This window comes from Larus michahellis, unplaced genomic scaffold, assembly GCF_964199755.1.
Source record: "Larus michahellis unplaced genomic scaffold, bLarMic1.1 SCAFFOLD_39, whole genome shotgun sequence".
In the NCBI taxonomy this organism is placed as follows: domain Eukaryota; kingdom Metazoa; phylum Chordata; class Aves; order Charadriiformes; family Laridae; genus Larus; species Larus michahellis.
Window position 1 is genome coordinate 1,167,305 of NW_027436461.1, and position 7,388 is coordinate 1,174,692.

Here is a 7,388-nt window from a genome sequence, read left to right on the forward strand (position 1 = left end):
CCAGGGGCTGTGGGGCCACGCGAGCGGCTGCCAAAGAGCTTTCCAATGAGGCACGGCTTTCCCTCCTGGCTCTTCGGGCGTGGGAGCTGTCGCCAGAGACGCGGCCCTACCGGAAAATGCTTCGCAGGCTGGCGCGGCGGCGCCACGTGGGCGCCGGTGGCGCCGAGGCTGAAGGCCGCCGCAAAGCCCGCAGCCCCAGGGGCTGTGGGGCCACGCGAGCGGCTGCCAAAGAGCTTTCCAACGAGGCACGGCTTTCCCTCCTGGCTCTTCGGCCGTGGGAGCTGTCGCCAGAGCCGCAGACCTACCGGAAAATGCTTCGCAGGCTGGCGCGGCGGCGCCACATGGACGCCGGAGTCGCCCAGGCTGACGGCCGCCGCAAAGCCCGGAGTCCCAGGGGCTGTGGGGCCACGCGAGTGGCTGCCAAAGAGCTTTCCAACGAGGCACGGCTTTCCCTCCTGGCTCTTCGGGCGTGGGAGCTGTCGCCTGAGCCGCGGCCCTACCGGAAAATGCTTCGCAGGCTGGCGCGGCTGCCCCACCTGGGCGCCGGTGGCGCCGAGGCTGACGGCCGCCGCAAAGCCCGCAGCCCCACGGGCTGTGGGGCCACGCGAGCGGCTGCCAAAGAGCTTTCCAATGAGGCACGGCTTTCCCTCCTGGCTCTTCGGCCGTGGGAGCTGTCGCCAGAGCTGCAGCCCTACCGGAAAATGCTTCGCAGGCTGGCGCGGCAGCTCCACATGGGCGCCGGTGGCGCCTAGGCAGACGGCCGCCGCAAAGCCCGCAGCCCCACGGGCTGTGGGGCCACGCGAGCGGCTGCCAAAGAGCTTTCCAACGAGGCACGGCTTTCCCTCCTGGCTCTTCGGCCGTGGGAGCTGTCGCCAGAGCTGCAGCCCTACCGGAAAATGCTTCGCAGGCTGGTGCAGCAGCGCCATGTGGGTGACGGTGGCGCCGAGGCTGATGGCCGCCGCAAAGCCCGCAGCCCCATGGGCTGTGGGGCCACGCGAGCGGCTGCCAAAGAGCTTTCCAATGAGGCACGGCTTTCCCTCCTGGCTCTTCGGGCGTGGGAGCTGTCGCCAGAGCCGCGGCCCTACCGGAAAATGCTTCGCAGGCTGGCGCGGCTGCCCTACCTGGGCGCCGGTGTCGCCCAGGCTGACGGCCGCCGGAAAGCCCGCAGCCCCACGGGCTGTGGGGCCACGCGAGCGGCTGCCAAAGAGCTTTCCAACGAGGCACGGCTTTCCCTCCTGGCTCTTCGGGCGTGGGAGCTGTCGCCAGAGCCGCGGCCCTACCGGAAAATGCTTCGCAGGCTGGCGCGGCTGCGCCACGTGGGCGCCGGTGGCCCCGAGGCTGACGGCCGCCGCAAAGCCCGCAGCCCCACGGGCTGTGGGGCCACGTGAGCGGCTGCCAAAGAGCTTTCCAACGAGGCACGGCTTTCCCTCCTGGCTCTTCGGGCGTGGGAGCTGTCGCCAGAGCCGCGGCCCTACCGGAAAATGCTTCGCAGGCTGGCGCGGCGGCGCCACGTGGGCGCCGATGGCGCCGAGGCTGACGGCCGCCGCAAAGCCCGCAGCCCCACGGGCTGTGGGGCCATGCGAGCGGCTGCCAAAGAGCTTTCCAACGAGGCACGGCTTTCCCTCCTGGCTCTTCGGGCGTGGGAGCTGTCGCCAGAGCCGCGGCCCTACTGGAAAATTCTTCGCAGGCTGGCGTGGCAGCGCCACGTAGGCACCGGTGGCGCCGAGGCTGACGGCCGCCGCAAAGCCCGCAGCCCCATGGGCTGTGGGGCCACGTGAGCGGCTGCCAAAGAGCTTTCCAACGAGGCACGGCTTTCCCTCCTGGCTCTTCGGGCGTGGGAGCTGTCGCCAGAGCCGCAGACCTACCGGAAAATCCTTCGCAGGCTGGCGCGGCGGCGCCACATGGGCGCCGGTGTCGCCCAGGCTGACGGCCGCCGGAAATCCCGCAGCCCCACGGGCTGTTGGGCCACGCGAGCGGCTGCCAAAGAGCTTTCCAACGAGGCACGGCTTTCCCTCCTGGCTCTTCGGGCGTGGGAGCTGTCGCCAGAGCTGCAGCCCTACCGGAAAATGCTTCGCAGGCTGGCGCGGCGGCGCCACGTGGGCGCCGATGGCGCCGAGGCTGACGGCCGCCGCAAAGCCCGCAGCCCCACGGGCTGTGGGGCCATGCGAGCGGCTGCCAAAGAGCTTTCCAACGAGGCACGGCTTTCCCTCCTGGCTCTTCGGGCGTGGGAGCTGTCGCCAGAGACGCGGCCCTACTGGAAAATTCTTCGCAGGCTGGCGTGGCGGCGCCACGTGGGCACCGGTGGCGCCGAGGCTGACGGCCGCCGCAAAGCCCGCAGCCCCAGGGGCTGTGGGGCCACGCGAGCGGCTGCCAAAGAGCTTTCCAACGAGGCACGGCTTTCCCTCCTGGCTCTTCGGCCGTGGGAGCTGTCGCCAGAGCCGCAGACCTACCGGAAAATCCTTCGCAGGCTGGCGCGGCGGCGCCACATGGGCGCCGGTGTCGCCCAGGCTGACGGCCTCCGGAAATCCCGCAGCCCCACGGGCTGTTGGGCCACGCGAGCGGCTGCCAAAGAGCTTTCCAACGAGGCACGGCTTTCCCTCCTGGCTCTTCGGCCGTGGGAGCTGTCGCCAGAGCTGCAGCCCTACCGGAAAATGCTTCGCAGGCTGGTGCAGCAGCGCCATGTGGGTGACGGTGGCGCCGAGGCTGATGGCCGCCGCAAAGCCCGCAGCCCCATGGGCTGTGGGGCCACGCGAGCGGCTGCCAAAGAGCTTTCCAACGAGGCACGGCTTTCCCTCCTGGCTCTTCGGGCGTGGGAGCTGTCGCCAGAGCCGCGGCCCTACCGGAAAATGCTTCGCAGGCTGGCGTGGCGGCGCCACGTGGGCACCGGTGGCGCCGAGGCTGACGGCCGCCGGAAAGCCCGCAGCCCCACGCGCTGTGGGGCCATGCGAGCGGCTGCCAAAGAGCTTTCCAACGAGGCACGGCTTTCCCTCCTGGCTCTTCGGGCGTGGGAGCTGTCGCCAGAGCCGCGGCCCTACCGGAAAATGCTTCGCAGGCTGGCGTGGCGGCGCCACGTGGGCACCGGTGGCGCTGAGGCTGACGGCCGCCGCAAAGCCCGCAGCCCCAGGGGCTGTGGGGCCACGCGAGCGGCTGCCAAAGAGCTTTCCAACGAGGCACGGCTTTCCCTCCTGGCTCTTCGGCCGTGGGAGCTGTCGCCAGAGCCGCAGACCTACCGGAAAATCCTTCGCAGGCTGGCGCGGCGGTCCCACCTGGGCGCCGGTGTCGCCCAGGCTGACGGCCGCCGGAAATCCCGCAGCCCCACGGGCTGTGGGGCCACGCGAGCGGCTGCCAAAGAGCTTTCCAACGAGGCACGGCTTTCCCTCCTGGCTCTTCGGGCGTGGGAGCTGTCGCCAGAGCTGCAGCCCCACCGGAAAATGCTTCGCAGGCTGGTGCAGCAGCGCCACGTGGGTGACGGTGGCGCCGAGGCTGATGGCCGCCGCAAAGCCCGCAGCCCCATGGGCTGTGGGGCCACGCGAGCGGCTGCCAAAGAGCTTTCCAACGAGGCACGGCTTTCCCTCCTGGCTCTTCGGCCGTGGGAGCTGTCGCCAGAGCCGCAGACCTACCGGAAAATCCTTCGCAGGCTGGCGCGGCGGCGCCACATGGGCGCCGGTGTCGCCCAGGCTGACGGCCGCCGGAAAGCCCGCAGCCCCACGGGCTGTGGGGCCACGCGAGCGGCTGCCAAAGAGCTTTCCAAGGAGGCATGGCTTTCCCTCCTGGCTCTTCGGGCGTGGGAGCTGTTGCCAAAGCCGCGGCCCTACCGGAAAATGCTTCGCAGGCTGGCGCGGCTGCCCCACCTGGGCGCCGGTGTCGCCCAGGCTGACGGCCGCCGCAAAGCCCGCAGCCCCACGGGCTGTGGGGCCACGCGAGCGGCTGCCAAAGAGCTTTCCAATGAGGCACGGCTTTCCCTCCTGGCTCTTCGGCCGTGGGAGCTGTTGCCAGAGCTGCAGCCCTACCGGAAAATGCTTCGCAGGCTGGCGCGGCGGCGCAACGTGGGCGCCGATGGCGTCGAGGCTGACGGCCGCCGCAAAGCCCGCAGCCCCACGGGCTGTGGGGCCATGCGGGCGGCTGCCAAAGAGCTTTCCAACGAGGCACGGCTTTCCCTCCTGGCTCTTCGGGCGTGGGAGCTGTCGCCAGAGCCGCGGCCCTTCCGGAAAATGCTTCGCAGGCTGGCGCGGCTGTCCCACCTGGGCGCCGGTGTCGCCCAGGCTGACGGCCGCCGCAAAGCCCGCAGCCCCACGGGCTGTGGGGCCACGCGAGCGGCTGCCAAAGAGCTTTCCAACGAGGCACGGCTTTCCCTCCTGTCTCTTCGGGCGTGGGAGCTGTCGCCTGAGCCGCGGCCCTACCGGAAAATGCTTCGCAGGCTGGCGCGGCTGCCCCACCTGGGCGCCGGTGTCGCCCAGACTGACGGCCACTGAAAAGCCCGCAGCCCCACGGGCTGTGGGGCCTCGCGAGCGGCTGCCAAAGAGCTTTCCAATGAGGCACGGCTTTCCCTCCTGGCTCTGCGGGCGTGGGAGCTGTCGCCAGAGCCGCGGCCCTACCGGAAAATGCTTCGCAGGCTGGCGCGGCTGCCCCACCTGGGCGCCGGTGTCGCCCAGGCTGACGGCCGCCGGAAAGCCCGCAGCCCCACGGGCTGTGGGGCCACGTGAGCGGCTGCCAAAGAGCTTTCCAACGAGGCACGGCTTTCCCTCCTGGCTCTTCGGGCGTGGGAGCTGTCGCCAGAGCCGCGGCCCTACCGGAAAATGCTTCGCAGGCTGGCGCGGCTGCGCCACCTGGGCGCCGGTGTCGCCCAGGCTGACGGCCGCCGCAAAGCCCGCAGCCCCACGGGCTGTGGGGCCACGCGAGCGGCTGCCAAAGAGCTTTCCAAGGAGGCACGGCTTTCCCTCCTGGCTCTTCGGCCGTGGGAGCTGTCGCCAGAGCTGCGGCCCTACAGGAAAATGCTTCGCAGGCTGGCGCGGCGGCACCACGTGGGCGCCGGTGGCACCCAGGCTGACGGCCGCCGCAAAGCCCGCAGCCCCACGGGCTGTGGGGCCACGCGAGCGGCTGCCAAAGAGCTTTCCAACGAGGCACGGCTTTCCCTCCTGTCTCTTCAGGCGTAGGAGCTGTCGCCTGAGCCGCGGCCCTACCCGAAAATGCTTCGCAGGCTGGCGCGGCGGCACCACGTGGGCGCCGATGGCGCCGAGACTGACGGCCACTGAAAAGCCCGCAGCCCCACGGGTTGTGGGGCCACGCGAGCGGCTGCCAAAGAGCTTTCCAAGGAGGCACGGCTTTCCCTCCTGGCTCTTCGGGCGTGGGAGCTGTCGCCAGAGACGCGGCCCTACCGGAAAATGCTTCGCAGGCTGGCGCGGTGGCGCCACGTGGGCGCCGATGGCGCCGAGGCTGACGGCCACTGAAAAGCCCGCAGCCCCACGGGCTGTGGGGCCACGCGAGCGGCTGCCAAAGAGCTTTCTGACAAGGCACGGCTTTCCCTCCTGGCTGTTCGGGCGTGGGAGCTGTCGCCAGAGCCGCGGCCCTACCGGAAAATGCTTCGCAGGCTGGCGCGGCTGCCCCACCTGGGCGCCGATGGCGCCGAGGCTGACGGCCGCCATAAAGCCCGCAGCCCCACGGGCTGTGGGGCCACGCGACCGGCTGCCAAACAGCTTTCCAACGAGGCACGGCTTTCCCTCCTGGCTCTTCGGGCGTGGGAGCTGTCGCCAGAGACGCGGCCCTACCGGAAAATGCTTCGCAGGCTGGCGCGGTGGCGCCACGTGGGCGCCGGTGGCGCCGAGGCTGACGGCCGCCGCAAAGCCCACAGCCCCAGAGGCTGTGGGGCCACGCGAGCGGCTGCCAAAGAGCTTTCCAAAGAGGCATGGCTTTCCCTCCTGGCTATTCGGCCGTGGGAGCTGTCGCCAGAGCCGCGGCCCTACCGGAAAATGCTTCGCAGGCTGGCGCGGCTGCCCCACATGGGCGCCGGTGTCGCCCAGGCTGACGGCCGCCGCAAAGCCCGCAGCCCCACGGGCTGTGGGGCCACGCGAGTGGCTGCCAAAGAGCTTTCCAACGAGGCACGGCTTTCCCTCCTGGCTCTTCGGGCGTGGGAGCTGTCGCCAGAGCTGCAGCCCTACCGGAAAATGCTTCGCAGGCTGGCGCGGCGGCACCACGTGGGCGCCGGTGGCACCCAGGCTGACGGCCGACGCAAAGCCCACAGCCCCACGGGCTGTGCGGCCACGCGAGCGGCTGCCAAAGAGCTTTCCAACGAGGCATGGCATTCCCTCCTGGCTCTTCGGGCGTGGGAGCTGTCGCCAGAGCCGCGGCCCTACCGGAAAATGCTTCGCAGGCTGGCGCAGCGGCCCGACGTGGGCGCCGGTGGCCCCGAGGCTGACGGCCGCCGCAAAGCCCGCAGCCCCAGGGGCTGTGGGGCCACGCGAGTGGCTGCCAAAGAGCTTTCCAACGAGGCACGGCTTTCCCTCCTGGCTCTTCGGCCGTGGGAGCTGTCGCCAGAGCTGCAGCCCTATCGGAAAATGCTTCGCAGGCTGGCGCGGCGGCACCACGTGGACGCCGGTGGCGCTGAGGCTGACGGCCGCCGGAAAGCCCGCAGCCCCACGGGCTGTGGGGCCACGCGAGCGGCTGCCAAAGAGCTTTCCAACGAGGCACGGCTTTCCCTGCTGGCTCTTCGGCCGTGAGAGCTGTCGCCAGAGCTGCGGCCCTACTGGAAAATTCTTCGCAGGCTGGCGCGGCGGCCCCACCTGGTCGCCGGAGCGCCGAGGCTGACGGCCGCCGGAAAGCCCGCAGCCCCACGGGCTGTGGGGCCATGCGAGCGGCTGCCAAAGAGCTTTCCAACGAGGCACGGCTTTCCCTCCTGGCTCTTCGGGCGTGGGAGCTGTCGCCAGAGACGCGGCCCTACTGGAAAATTCTTCGCAGGCTGGCGTGGCGGCGCCACGTGGGCACCGGTGGCGCCGAGGCTGACGGCCGCCGCAAAGCCCGCAGCCCCAGGGGCTGTGGGGCCACGCGAGCGGCTGCCAAAGAGCTTTCCAACGAGGCACGGCTTTCCCTCCTGGCTCTTCGGCCGTGGGAGCTGTCGCCAGAGCCGCAGACCTACCGGAAAATCCTTCGCAGGCTGGCGCGGCGGCGCCACATGGGCGCCGGTGTCGCCCAGGCTGACGGCCTCCGGAAATCCCGCAGCCCCACGGGCTGTTGGGCCACGCGAGCGGCTGCCAAAGAGCTTTCCAACGAGGCACGGCTTTCCCTCCTGGCTCTTCGGGCGTGGGAGCTGTCGCCAGAGCTGCAGCCCTACCGGAAAATGCTTCGCAGGCTGGTGCAGCAGCGCCATGTGGGTGACGGTGGCGCCGAGGCTGATG